Raw genomic sequence first — 7,239 nt, 5'->3', positions numbered from 1 at the left:
TCCTGCATACGGTCCAAGAAAAGTTCCCTGACATTGGATCTCGGTCAGGTTAAGACTTCAGTCCGATCAGATCAGTGGATCGACTGTGAAGGACCTGTTTCAGTTCAACGGTCATCGGTACTCGATCAGGGCCACAAGTGATTGACATGTGTTGAAAATTTTTCCTAATCCGAGGGTGTAATTGGGTCAAAATCTGACTATCTGAAACCTTAAAATTTGCCTACAAGTGAACGGCTCAATTCACTTAAGTTTCAGTTCATTTTTTAAAGATATTCGTGTTTCTCACACACTTCGCTTCGGGCTCAAGTTGTGCGTTTCTGGATACTAGTAGGACTTGATTTCCAAGTTGGTTGTCAAGCCCAGTAAGGCGGTCATAACTGAATAGTTTCGCGGTCATCAAACTTTCAACGCGCGGTCCAGGTTTGATACGGAGTTTCAATGTGCTCCCGAGAGTAACTGGGTTTAAAGATTGATCTTAGGTTTCTAGGTAATGTAGCGTTAGTGGTTCTACTCGTTTTGGGTCTTGCAGTTCATATTTAAAATGGTTTAAGCTAATTCCTTAGATAATTTAGTTTAGCACTTAATTAATTTTCATATAATTCCTAAAGGATTCGGTCCTTAGTGATTTCTTCCTGAGGTGGTACTTGGGTCTTCGTACAGATTTTTCTGAGACATTACAATCTACCCCCCTTAAAGAAAAATTTTATCCTCGAAATTAATACCTTTCGTACTCCTCAAGAAGTTGAGGATAGTTCTTACGGACCTCGGCTTCTGTTTCCCAAGTAACCTCTTCCTCAATGTGATGCATCCATAATACCTTCACAAGCGGGATAACCTTACTGCGCAACACCTGCTCCTTCCGGTCTAGAATACGTGTCAATCGCAGTACGTAAGTAGCATCCTCACTCAACTGTACCTGCTCCCATTTGATAATGTGGGAAGGGTTAGGAATGAATTTCTTTAGCATCGATACATGAAATACATTGTGCACGCCTACGAGTGGTGTGGGCAAAGCAAGGCGGTACGCTACCACACCTACTCGATCTAGTATCTGGAATGGGCCAATGAATCTCGGCGTGAGTTTCCCTTTCTTTTTAAACCAGAGGACTCCCTTCATTGGAAAAACCTTAAGAAACACATGGTCCCCGACCTCAAATTTTAGCTGTCGTCGCCTTGTATCGGCGTAGCTCTTTTGTCTGCTTTGTGCTGCTAGAAGTCGACACCTGATAATATTGATCTTCTCTGAAATCGCCTGAACTAACTCTGGGCCAATCAAGCTCTTCTCGCCAACCTCTGCCCAGCAATGCGGTGCTCTACATGGGCGCCCATACAATACCTCGTAAGGAGCTATGCCAATACTCGCCTGAAAGTTGTTATTATAAGTGAACTCTGCATAAGGAAGATAGTCATCCCAACTGTCCTTGAAATCAAGCACACAAGCTCACAGCATATCTTCCAACACCTGGTTCACCCGTTCCATCTGCCCATCAGTCTGTGGGTGGAACGTAGTATTGAATTTTAGTTGTACTCCCATCGCTTCTTGGAGTCGACTCCAGAAAATGGACGTGAATTGCGTGTCTCGATTTGACACAATCTCTATCGGCACTCCATGCAAACATATGATCTCCTTAATGTACAACTTGGCCAACTCGTCTGTTGATTTTAAGACTCTGATCGGGAGGAAGTGAGCCGATTTTGTCAACCGGTCCATGATCACCCAAATGGAGTCATGCCCCTTCCTCATCTTTGGTAACCCTGAAATGAAGTCCATAGAGATAAAGTCTCATTTCCATTCCACTATGGGCTGTAGTAAACCAGTAGGTCGGTGATGTTCAACCTTGACATGTTGGCACGTGAGATAACATGAGACATAATCTGCTATGTGGGCCTTCATGTTGTCCCATCAGTACGAACGCTTCATGTCCTGATACATTTTCGTACCTCCAGGATGCATCGCCAGCCGCGAATTGTGAGTAGCGTCGATAACTTCCTTTCTCAAGTCATGGCAATTTGTGACGTATAGGCGGCCACGGTAACGCAAGCCCCCATCCATACCAACACTCCACCCCGAGTCTTCATCGTCACTAGCTTGTCTCTCTCGGCCACAAGATTCAGTCGTCGATGAGTGGTTGTACCCTAATGTGTGCGATGCTCTCAAATGGCTCCTCTACTGTGAGTTTCTGCTTAAAGTCTTGCACAAACTCGACTATGTTCCATTCCTCTATCATCAGCGGAGCCATAAATGCTATAGTCCTCTTGCGGCTCAACGGGTCTGCCATAAGGTTGGCCTTGCCAGGATGGTAGGAAACCTCGAACTTGAAGTCTTTCAAGGTTTCCATTCATTGTCGTTGTCTCATATTCAAGTCCCTCTGCATGAATATGTACCTAAGGCTCTTGTGGTCGTAAAAGAGCTCGAACTCCTCTCCGTATAGGTAATGTCTCCAGAGCTTCAGTGCAAATATAACGACTGCTAGCTCGAGGTCGTGTGTATGGTAGTTTTCCTTGTGTTTCCTCAACTGTCATGACGCGTAGGCAATCACCCTGTCCTTCTGCATAAAGACACAATCCAAACCAACGCGAGACGCATCGGTGTATATCGTATACTTGACCCCTTGCTCTAGCAATACTAGCACAGGGGTAGACGTCAACTTGTCCTTCAGCTCCTGAAAAGCTGCTTCTACCTTCTCATTCCAGGCAAACTTAAGATCCTTCCGAGTTAGTTGAGACAAAGGTCTGGCTATCTTGGAGAAGTCCCAAATGAATCATCCATAGTAACCTGCCAGGCCAAGAAAATTCCTCACTTCAGTAACCGAACCAGGCTGCTCCCAGTCCTGAACTATGGCTACTTTAGCAAGGTCCACCGTTATACCTTCCTTGGACACCACATGTTCCAAGAACTTGACTTCTTCTTTCCAGAAGTCACACTTCTTGTACTCTGTAAATAGTTGGTTCTTCCTGAGGGTATCGAAGACTGCTTCAGGTGCTCCTCATGCTCCTTTCGATTCTTAGAATATATCAGGATGTCATCTATAAACACGATGACAAATCGGAATAGATACGACCGAAACACCCTTTTCATCAGGTCTATGAACACAGTCGGTGTGTTTGTGAGTCCAAACGACATCACAAGGAACTCGTAGTGCCCAAAACTGGTTCTGAGAGCTGTCTTCTACACGTCCTCATCTCTGATGCGGAACTGGTGGTACCCTGACTGCAAATCGATCTTGGTGAAGTACTGCCCCCCTTTCAACTGATCAAATAGATCATCTATCCTGGGCAAAGGATACTTGTTCTTCACCGCAACTTGGTTTAACCTACGATAATTAATACACAATCACAGTGATCCTTCCTTCTTCTTTGCAAATAACACAGGTGCTCCTCAAGGAGACACACTCGGTCATATGAAGCTTACATCCAACAGATTGTCGATCTGCCTCTTCAGTTCCTCCATCTCACATGGAGGCATGCGATATGTCGGTAATGAAATGGGTGTCGTACCATGCACAAGGTCGATGGTAAAGTCGATCTCGCGCCAAGGAGGTAGTCCTGAGATCTTCTCGAACACGTCCCTAAAATTCTGAATGACAGGCGTGCTCTCAAGTGTCAGACCATCAACATTCTCCAAATGAGGAAGCATAACAACTCTTGCGGCAAGGCCAACTGACCTAAACTGGAAAGGTAAAGGCTGTGCCCTCAGGTCCATGGGCTGTCACCACTCTGGTATCACAATTAATCTCTGCCTTCATCTCGTTGAGCCAATCCATACTGATAATGACGTCATAATGCCATAGTGGGGCAACAATCAGGTCGACGAGTACCGACCTACTTCCTAAATCTATCGAGCAACCCTCACAAATTCTTCTAATGTCTGAAAAAGTCCCTGTAGCTGTAAGGATCCTCACTCCCTTCATAGGAGATGTATTCAACGCTAGTCACTTGATTGTTGGCATGATATGATGGAGATAGTGGACCAGGTGTCCACCAATAAAAAGACGGGAGTACCTTGGATATGGGCCGTGACTTCAAAAGCCATCGATGCTATGTCAGCTGTCTTGGATGCCTCAACTGTAAGTAAATGCACCTGCGCCTGTTGAGAACAGTTCGACTGCGGTACCATAGGCTATTGAGGTGGCCTAAAACGAGGCGCAGGCGGCCAAAAAGATAGATGTGCCTGAAGAAATTGACGGTTGATCCTCTGAGGCGGCGAGAAGCCGTTATCCCTCATCCTGGTGAAACAATATGTATCTGTGTGGCCTGACCTCTTGTAGTAGGTACACCTCAAGTTTGCTTGCCCCAGCTGAGTCGGTGGTGCTGCAAGCCTAGGAGGCGAATCTGCACGTGGCCTCTTACCGAGGAACGGTCGGCTTGGCAGATCTGGTCGAGGCCTCTGACCCATGGGTGCACGCATGCGAAAAAGCCTATCCCCATCCTGCTCTGTCCATAGAGACATGCTTACTAGCTCAACATAGTGAGGTATGCTAGCGCAGCACATCTTCGAGCGTATCTCGAGTCACAGACCCTCAGAAAATCGCCGCATACGTATCGGCTCATCAGCTAATATCAACGGAGCGTACCTAGCCAACTTCGTGAATCTGTTCTCATATTCCGCAACTGTCATCCCTCCCTATCGGAGGTGTAAAAACTCTCCCTCCTTCTCATTGCGGTAGGTGAGAGGAAAATACTTCTCGTGGAAGCTCGTCTCAAAAGCCTTCCACGTCCATATATAATCAGCGACCACGGTCCGCAGGATGTTGTCCCACCAGAGACTGGCCTCCTTTTCGAACATGTACATGACTAGCTCAACCTGCTCTGCCTCAGTATAGTGTAGCGGCTTTAGCATCTTAGAGATGTGGTCTAGCCAATACTCGACCTCCTCGGGTCTATGAGTACCCGTGAAGGTGGGAGGTCGGAAGCGCTAGAATTGCTTAAATAGGCCGCTAGCACTCTGAGCAGGATGCACATGTGGTGCAAGTGGATCCACATTTATATTCTGGGCAAGGACCCCTTCTATTGTGGTCTAAATCTGCTGCTACTACATAAGGAGCATCATCTGCTCCAACCTATTAGGAGGAGGAGCCTGGGGATTGTGGGGCATCGAGGCAGATGCATGGTTCTGCTTAGGAACCAATGGTACAACGGGTGGTGCAACAGGTGGTGTAACAAGTGTTGGCCCATTGGTGGGGCCAGTGGCCAGTTGTGAATCCACCAGAGAATTGTGATCAAGGCCCAAGCTGGGGTCTGTGTGGCTATCATTAAGTGCTAGGCGCATCATGGGCCGAGTGCTTTTAGGCGGCATCGCCTATATACAACATAGGGTACACACTCATAAGATTCGGATCATAAGAACCATATATCCAATCATACTTGTACATTCTCATGTCAAAGGAGGTCCATGCATTTCAGTTAATCAAAATTGTCATTATACATGAGATATAGTACTACATGAATCATGACTGAAGATGCATGTGAGCTAAAACAGTAAAGGTTTCACACCAACTACACCAACACACGATTAAAAAAAGCTAGTACATAGAAAGCAAGAAACCAAAGAAAGGCCAATAGACGACCACGCCACATAGCTAGTCGTCAGACTCAAGTGATGGTGGAGGTGCACCCTTGTCCTGTATACAACACAGGATAGCCCTCAAGGTGTGAGACACGTTCCTAAATTTTTGCTTTACGAAGGCCTGATTCTCTTCAAGCTTGGCTCGGGTCTCTTTGACCTCCTATCGCAAGGCAACCTGGCCCTCCTCAATCTGAGCCAGGCGGGCTTCTATAGCAGCCCGATCATGGTCATGCTCCTGTGTATTAGGAGGAGAGCCCTCGTCAGTGTCCTAGGCCTCTTCCTCCTCTTCTTACTCTCCTACTTCCTCTATCTCATTTTCTTCCTCTTCCTCATCACTTCCTTCTTCCTGATCACTCTCCTCCTCATCCTTAGACCCATCACGTAGATGTCATGGCCCAATCTTCATATTAGCAAGTGTGGTGTTATTGATGAAGTGGATAGGCACCAACTCATCAGGACCAAGTTTGTAGCCGAACTCATGAGCAACCTTGCATATGAGTCGACCAAATGGGAGTGAATTAGCCATCCTAGTAGAACGGGCTGTTAAGACAAAGGTAGGCAGGCACAAATTGTCTTCCTGCCCAACACGGTACAAAAGTCTACCATCAAATGCGTGCACTCGGTGCGGTTGCTCCACCTGGGATACACATTGTGTGTGAATATATGGTGGAGTAGGTGGAAATCAGGAGTCATCTTGGTCGCTGGGGGGAAGTTGCCGCCGTTCCAGTGGACCAATCGGCCGCAAAGAAATCGCGTGCAGCGATCTCTTTCACGTGCACAGCTGAAATACTTCTCATTAGCATGTACCTCGCCATGCGGTATCCCCATGATCTCAGCTATCAAACCGACATCGACTACTGCTTCCCGCCTTGCCACAGGAATCTTGAACTACAAAGACTCCAGTGATGGGTCCTGTATATGGGCATAGAAGGCTCAAACAGTGTCCATAGTCACACATGACTTACCTTCAAATACAGGCCCCCATCCAGCGTCCGACAGGCGGTCCATTAGCGAATAAAGCCCAAATACCTTCTCGTCCACAAATGCTTCAAAGAGAACCCTACGGCCCTGAAATCTACCACGTGCAATGCTAGGCTGTAGAGCTCTCTCAAAGGGAACCTGGGGATCGAGCTCTCGCTTCGTCCTCAGCTCTCGTGCAGCGCTCATACTTGGCTCTGCGCCCGATCTCTTCCTTGGATGGGTTAGGCGGCTAGGCCTAGCTTCATCTGTAGGAGCTCTCTTCTTTTCCATGCGGGAAAGAATTGTGGAGAGAGAAAATGGCAGCCACAAGCTCAAAAAGAGCCATGGAAACCAAATAGCCTTATAATGAAGGTGGATTTGGAGGCTTTTTGAAAGATTAGGCACAAAGCTATGGACTTTATGCCCAAATGAGTAAGAAATAAGGAAAATGGAAATAGTAGAAGATAGGGTTTTGAGGAGGATGAGGGAAAGAGAGTATGTAGTGAAGAGAATGAAGAAGATAGTAAAATGGAGGGAGATTTGAGAGAGGAATGTGAGGTTTAAAGAGATTTGGAAATCTTGGAAGGGTAGAAGTGAAAGGAAAGAAGCAAACAAGGGTAATAGAAGGGGTCCCACATGATTTCGTGGGCCCCACAATCGTTTACACTCGTCGGCCCGATCGACCTGTGGGCGGCGATGCATCACCAGTCCGA

This window comes from Magnolia sinica, chromosome 4 (genome assembly GCF_029962835.1).
Source record: "Magnolia sinica isolate HGM2019 chromosome 4, MsV1, whole genome shotgun sequence".
NCBI classification, from domain to species: Eukaryota; Viridiplantae; Streptophyta; class Magnoliopsida; order Magnoliales; family Magnoliaceae; genus Magnolia; species Magnolia sinica.
This window is presented reverse-complemented; position numbering follows the sequence as displayed.